The 6,369-nt window shown below is 42.8% G+C and overlaps 1 non-coding gene across 1 annotated transcript; it reads left to right on the forward strand.

Moving 5' to 3' along the window:
• Positions 1-3,363: 3,363 nt before the first annotated feature.
• TRNAR-CCU (transfer RNA arginine (anticodon CCU)) lies at positions 3,364-3,436 on the forward strand. The gene has a single exon. It is a non-coding gene; the product is annotated as a tRNA-Arg (tRNA).
• The last annotated feature ends 2,933 nt before the right edge of the window (positions 3,437-6,369 follow it).

Below are 6,369 nucleotides of genomic sequence, written 5' to 3' on the forward strand. Positions count from 1 at the left end.
TTCCTGCTGGGACAGGAAACAGAAAAATGAATGGCTTTTCATTATGCAGACTCAGGTGTTTTTTTTGTTGTTTTTGCATTTGAATCAGATGTAGCAGGTGTCAAAATACAGTGCAAAATTCACACCATTAATGTGAAAATTTCCATTGCCCCCAGAAGCCACCAGACCCACCTATATTAACAAAATTAAAATGACCTGCCAACTTGAAGGATGTTCTTGATGGTCTTCAGGCTGCTCCGTGGTGGTTTTCCTGTTTGTCACATGATGCTGCCTATACTTGGGGGTCTCGTGGAGGGCCAGTGCGTCTCACCCTTGAGTGTAGCAGAGCACGTGGGGGTGGTGTCCCAATGTCCTGTGCCCCATCTGAGTGTCTGCACACTGAAGACATGTCAGAATTCTGCTTGGAGGGTTTCCAACCTAAATTAAATGACCTTCATGTAGACCTCAAAGCAAACAGAGAAGGAAGTTGTGTTGGGAGGTTTTGTTTTGGAAGCTTTAGGATTCAGGATTTGTCAGAAGTCATTGCTCTGCCAGGATATACTAGAGCTGACACTTGTAACTAACCCCCCTGCATGTAATCATCCCATGGGTGTGAAGCTAGGTAAGTTCTGAACAGAGTGGAAGGAGGAACATGGAGCACATAATCCACTGTTTTCATCTTAAATCTACTGTAATCTTGCCACTGTCACTGTTTCTTTCATCCTCCACCCCTGTCTCTCTCTTTCTCTCTCTCTCACACACACACACACACACACACACAGATTATGGAATGGATTGCAGTATAGTCCTGCTTAAAGGATATTGCTTTTTATAGACGGTAAACTGCCTCTGGAAGCCTGGAGAGGCCGCCCTGCATCTTATTTTGTAACAGGCTTAGGATTCAATAGTGATCAGTAAGACAATTTTGTGTGTATGTGTGTTGTGTGTCAGCTTCAATTTCCTAGGTGGTCTTTGGGTGTTTACAGAATAAAATTTAACATTTTAGTGGAAGCAATTACCACCCACATTAAAAATTATTTTTGTGAAGTTATATAATGTATTTGGTATTATCTAAAAAGCTAATTTTTCACGTTTTTGACTACAGTAGATATTCCTAATAGTCACACATTTTCTTGTAAATTTTACCAATCAACTCATTCCACGTTCACCTGTTTCCTCTAAAGACTAAAGTCTCCCAACTACAGTTGGCAAACGGTCTGTTTCAGAACAAAAGGATATGTATGTAATGCGTGTGTATATATAATTTGAAGAATTCTGTGGCCATCTGAGAAATAAAGCTGTTGCCCATTATTTTTCAATAATGCTTGCCAAATAAGTATGAAAAAATGAGGAGCAAAAATAAACTTTCACTGTTAATGAACTGTTGACCATTTGGAGTAGACAGATGTGTTTGGTAGGTAGAAGAAAGAGGAAACCTATCGCTCTCCATTGCCTGTGACTGAACTTCCTCAAGGTGTGGGCATGAGGCCGGCACAGCAACCCCAGCCGGGCTTCCTTCCGGAGGGGTGGGCTGAGGGTGGCCTGGCCAGGTTCAAGGTACCGGAGCCAATCCGTGAAATAGGGTTAAGGGATAAAACCAAATTCAAAGGCCACGGTACAGCCAAATCAAGGTGTTAATCTAGGTGAAGACCTGGAGGGATAGGAGCTGGGTTCAAAGCACCAGGCAGCTGGGCAATGCTGGTTCAGGGCAGAAGGCAGGAGGTAGATAGAGCCCCCAGAGGTGCCCTCAGCTAGCAGGCAGAACCCCTGGTGCTTTCATAGGGCCTCAGCTTTGAAGAGGGAGTGACGCATTACGGGCCCCAGATACTGTGAAGAGCATGGAAGTTGTCCTTCCTTCCTTCCTTCCAGAGCCTTCTCTAGCCATTTGCAAAAAATCCACAGGCTCTTTTTACAGTATCCTTTAAGAATGGGGGTGTGGGGGAGCCATAAGCCTTAAAAACGTCGGGTATCCCCAGCAACCCCAGTTTGCCAAATAGGAAATGTAAAGTTTGGTGATGTTTTAAAATTATAGTTTTGTTTTCTTTACTTCTGCAAGATTTCCTAGTTCACTGAGAGCCAGCCTTCAACTGCATGGATTTTATGAAGTTTCTTTTTCATTCCACATAGAAGTCCCTATTTTTAGCTTTTAAAAGCTGTTACAGCTGAGGTATAAACAGTATTCCTCACCCCACACAGTACACATTTTAGGATTAGAGTCAGAGTTCCTGGAACTGCAATACAGATTTGGTCTTAGTCAATCTGTTAGGTTTCCTTATAGGCATGTTTTCTCATTCTATTATTTAATTTTAGTGAAAGATCTGTTAGAAATTACCCTGTGTATAAATGATACTTTAAAAGTCCTCACTATCCAAATCATTGTATGTGGAGTTTCCCATGGCAGTTTATTACTTCCTGAACTATAACTTGTTCACAGTTTCTAGACACATGCTCTAAAAACATGCGTCCCTCAGCCCCACCCTTAATGAAGGATGGGAGACTTAATGAAGGACTTTGGACTACCAAGACCAAGGATTTAGGTCTGAGCTGGGAGGAGCCTCTAAAAATTTTCAAACTAGGGACAGGTATGATTGCATTTTAGGAAGATTAATCCATGGCAGTGGGCAAGGTAAATTCAAGGGCTTGGTGGAGGCAAGGGAAAGACTGGAAGCAGAAAACCTAAGTTAGGAAATTATTGTGAAAGTCCTATCAGTAGGTGACAGGGACCCAATCTGGTAGGTGGAAGCCATGTGTGAGAGACTCCTCTTCTGCCTGGACTCATTTCCGGAATCATGCCACCCACCCACCGTAAGCACACACTCCCCACCTCACATCCTCTCCTTCACCTTCGGTTCTCAGCTCATGCACTTTGGGAGACTCCCACACAGGCCTGCAGCCTCCAGACCAAGGATCCTGTCATACTGTATTCTTCCAGTGTCTAGTAGAAGAGCTGGCACATAGTAAGTGCTCAACAAATACTGCTAAACAAATACATCAAGCCTGAGCAACTTAGTATGCAAACTTTTAGTAATTTATATTGTGACCTTGTCATGGTTAATGCACATTCCTTCACTTCCTGGTGTTAATTTGGTGGCAGGAGAGCTTAATGGTTAAGAGCATAGGCCCTGGACGTTAGTATCCTGTCATCATATTTGTTGTTCTGTGACCCCAAGGAAGTTATTTGGTTTTTCTGAGTCTCAGTTCTCTCCTTTGAAAAATGAGGATACCCTTATCGTGGTCAAATGAGACTGTGTATCTAAACTTCTAAGATCATTGCCTGGCATATGGTTAGAACTCAGTCATATAACTATTAATCATAGTTTATTATAATTAGTATTGGGAGTAATCATAATGAAAGCAATTTAGTACATTTAGATTTGGGGGACTTCCCTGGTGGTCCAGTGGTTAAGACTCCGCACTCCTACTGCAGGGGGCGCAGGTTCGATCCCTGGTTGGGGAACTAAGGTCCCACATGCCGCACAGTGCAGCAAAAGAAAATAGATTTGGGATTCAAAATTTACTGATCAGAACAGATACATTGGGGTTTAAGATGATAAGCATTATTGTTTTATTCAATCCTTCACATTCTGTGGGGCTCCTCATCTTTTTAAACGATATTTGTATACAAAAATGAAACTTCTGGGCAACAAAGTTTGCCCGGAAGTGTATTCTAAAGAATCATATTGAATAAATGAGAACTTTATAATGAGCTAGTGCAAAACTCAAAGACGTTCATGTGTGGGCCGGTATTACCCAGCACAGACCACAGGGGTTCCTGAGTAGCCTGGGTGAATTCCTGTTCTCCTTTTGACCTAGTATTGGGACATGATATGGACTTTTTGTAATTAAAAAAGAAAAAATATGAAAAAAAGAAAAAATATGCTTAGAAAAAAAATGCAAGCTGTGCTGAAGGTCCAGAAGTATAAATCATAATCAGTTACTACTGTTTTTATTTATTTTTATTTATTTTTATTTTTTATTTTTTTGCGGTACGCGGGCCTGTCACTGCTGTGGCCTCTCCCGTTGCAGAGCACAGGCTCCGGACGCGCAGGCTCAGCGGCCATGGCTCACAGGCCCAGCCGCTCTGCGGCATGTGGGATCCTCCCGGACCGGGGCACGAACCCGTGTCCCCTGCATCGGCAGGCGGGCTCTCAACCACTGCGCCACCAGGGAAGCCCTGTTTTTATTTTTTAATTTTAACTCCAAGTTCCACTGTGCTAGCTGCAGTTGTGAGCACAGGGATGATGAAATGCTGCTTGTTGGAGTTGTCACCTCTGAGCAGGCGCTGCAGGCCTCCTGGGTGATGCTTGAGTGTTGAATCTGTCTCATGTCTTTTAGAAGATGAGATAGCTCTTTAATATAGAGCTGTATTATTATTAGCTGTTAGCTATTCTTATTATTATGAATATTATTGTTAGTAATAACTATGTTATTACTAGCCCCTGTTAAAGCCCTTCTCAAGAAAAAGCAAATACACCATTAGTGACTACTTTGGATCTTTTGCTTTGGGAGTTTTTTTAGTCTTAATCAGAAAATGCCATAACGAGTTTTTGAATATATAAAATTATGACTTAGGATATGGCAGTGCTTCCACAGTCTCATTGGAAAATTTCATATAACATTTCTAAAATTGCAAACTGTAACATCAATGTGTTCTTTTTTCTAAACTCAGCAACGCGTTTTGCTTACAAGACCAGGGTTAACAAACAAAATAGGTCACTTTAACTTTTCTCCTGTCACAGCATGGGCTATTTTCAGACCCTCTCTCTATTTCAGGACCATCTTACATATCACTGCAGGGAGAAGCACCACCGTACCACTCTGAACAGGGAATTCCCTGGTGGTCCAGTGGTTAGGACTTGGTGCTGTCACTGCCAGGGACCCGGGTTCGATCCGTGGCTGGGGAACTAAGATCCCGCAAGCTGCACGGTGCGGCCAAACAAGAAAACAACCCACACACACAAAAACCTTTGCACACCTCAAAGACCAAGTCAGATGGACATCTCTCTAATCTGCCCCTTCCTCTCTGCTCCAAGTGCTGGTACTTAAGCTCTCATGAGACCTATACCACATTCTCCTTTACCTGGGAATTTTCATTTGCTACACGAGTGTAAATATCTCAACATCCACAATTTCATTGAAGACTTATGGAGTTGAGAGAGTCTCCTCTGTGTTACCTAGCATGTTTTAGGGCTATAATAAATATTAAACAGCAGCAATAACTCTTTACCTCAGTTTTCCCCACTGTTGTTTTGTTTAACATTCTGTGTAACAAAATTTTATGCCCTTGACTCATAAAGTCACCATTAAACAAATGTTGGCAGGTGATGGGTCCAGTAGGATTTTCAGCAGTCATTCATTCGTCCAACAAATATGTACTGAGGAACTACCATGTTCAGGTACTTGAGATCCAACAGTGGACAGAACAAAGATACACCCTCCCAGAACTTGTGCTTTAGCAGCCTGACAACAAACAGCAGAAATAGTAAATAGGTAGATCATGGAGAATTTTAGAAGATGGTGAAAGAAAAGTTGTAGCAGAGCAAAGGAAATGGGTAGGGGTGGGGTTGGGAGTCAGGTTGCCATTTAAAATAGGTTGGTAAGAATTCCCTGGCGGTCCAGTGGTTAGGACTCCGTGCTTTCACGGTGGAAGGGCTAGGGTTCAATCCCTGGTTGGGGAACTAAGATCCCGCAAGCCACGAGGCATGGCAATCATCATCATCATCATCATCATAATAATAATAATAAATAGGGGATAAGGATAAGCCCCATTGAGAAGGTGAAATGCTAGCAAAGGTTTGAAGGAGTGAGGGACTTATGTATCATATATATGCATATATCTGGAAGGAGAGTGTTCTAGGCAAAGGAAACAGCCCTGTGTGTCCAAGGATAGCAAGGTTGCCTGGAGGCTGGTGGAGTGAGAGGGGTAAAAAGCAGTAGGAGATGAGATGAGAGAGGTAACGGGGGCTAGATCATTGTAAGGATTTTCACCTTTACTCACGGTGAAGAGGAAACCATCACAGGTTGTTGAGCAAAGGAGCGACATGGTAGGACTCATATTTTAAACTGATGCCTCTGGAACCTGTGTTGAGAATAGACTGTAGGGGACAAGGGTAAAAGCAGGGAGACCAGTCAGAAGATGGTTGCCTTGAGGCAGGTGAGAGCTGATGGTGGCTCAAACCAGAGTGGGAAGTGGTGAGTTGTAGTTTGGATATACTCTGAAACAGAACCAGTAAGATTTCCTAGTGGGTTGAATGTTTCTCAGTTGGAAATAAAAGAGGAGACAAGGATGACTGTCAGATTTTTGGCTTGAGTGATTGGAAGGAAAGAGTTGCCCTCAAGTGAGATGGGAGAAGCTATAGATGGAGCATGGTTTTCTTGGGTTTGGGGGCA

The sequence above is a fragment of the Lipotes vexillifer genome, unplaced genomic scaffold, assembly GCF_000442215.2.
Source record: "Lipotes vexillifer unplaced genomic scaffold, Lipotes_vexillifer_v1.1 scaffold291, whole genome shotgun sequence".
NCBI classification, from domain to species: Eukaryota; Metazoa; Chordata; class Mammalia; order Artiodactyla; family Lipotidae; genus Lipotes; species Lipotes vexillifer.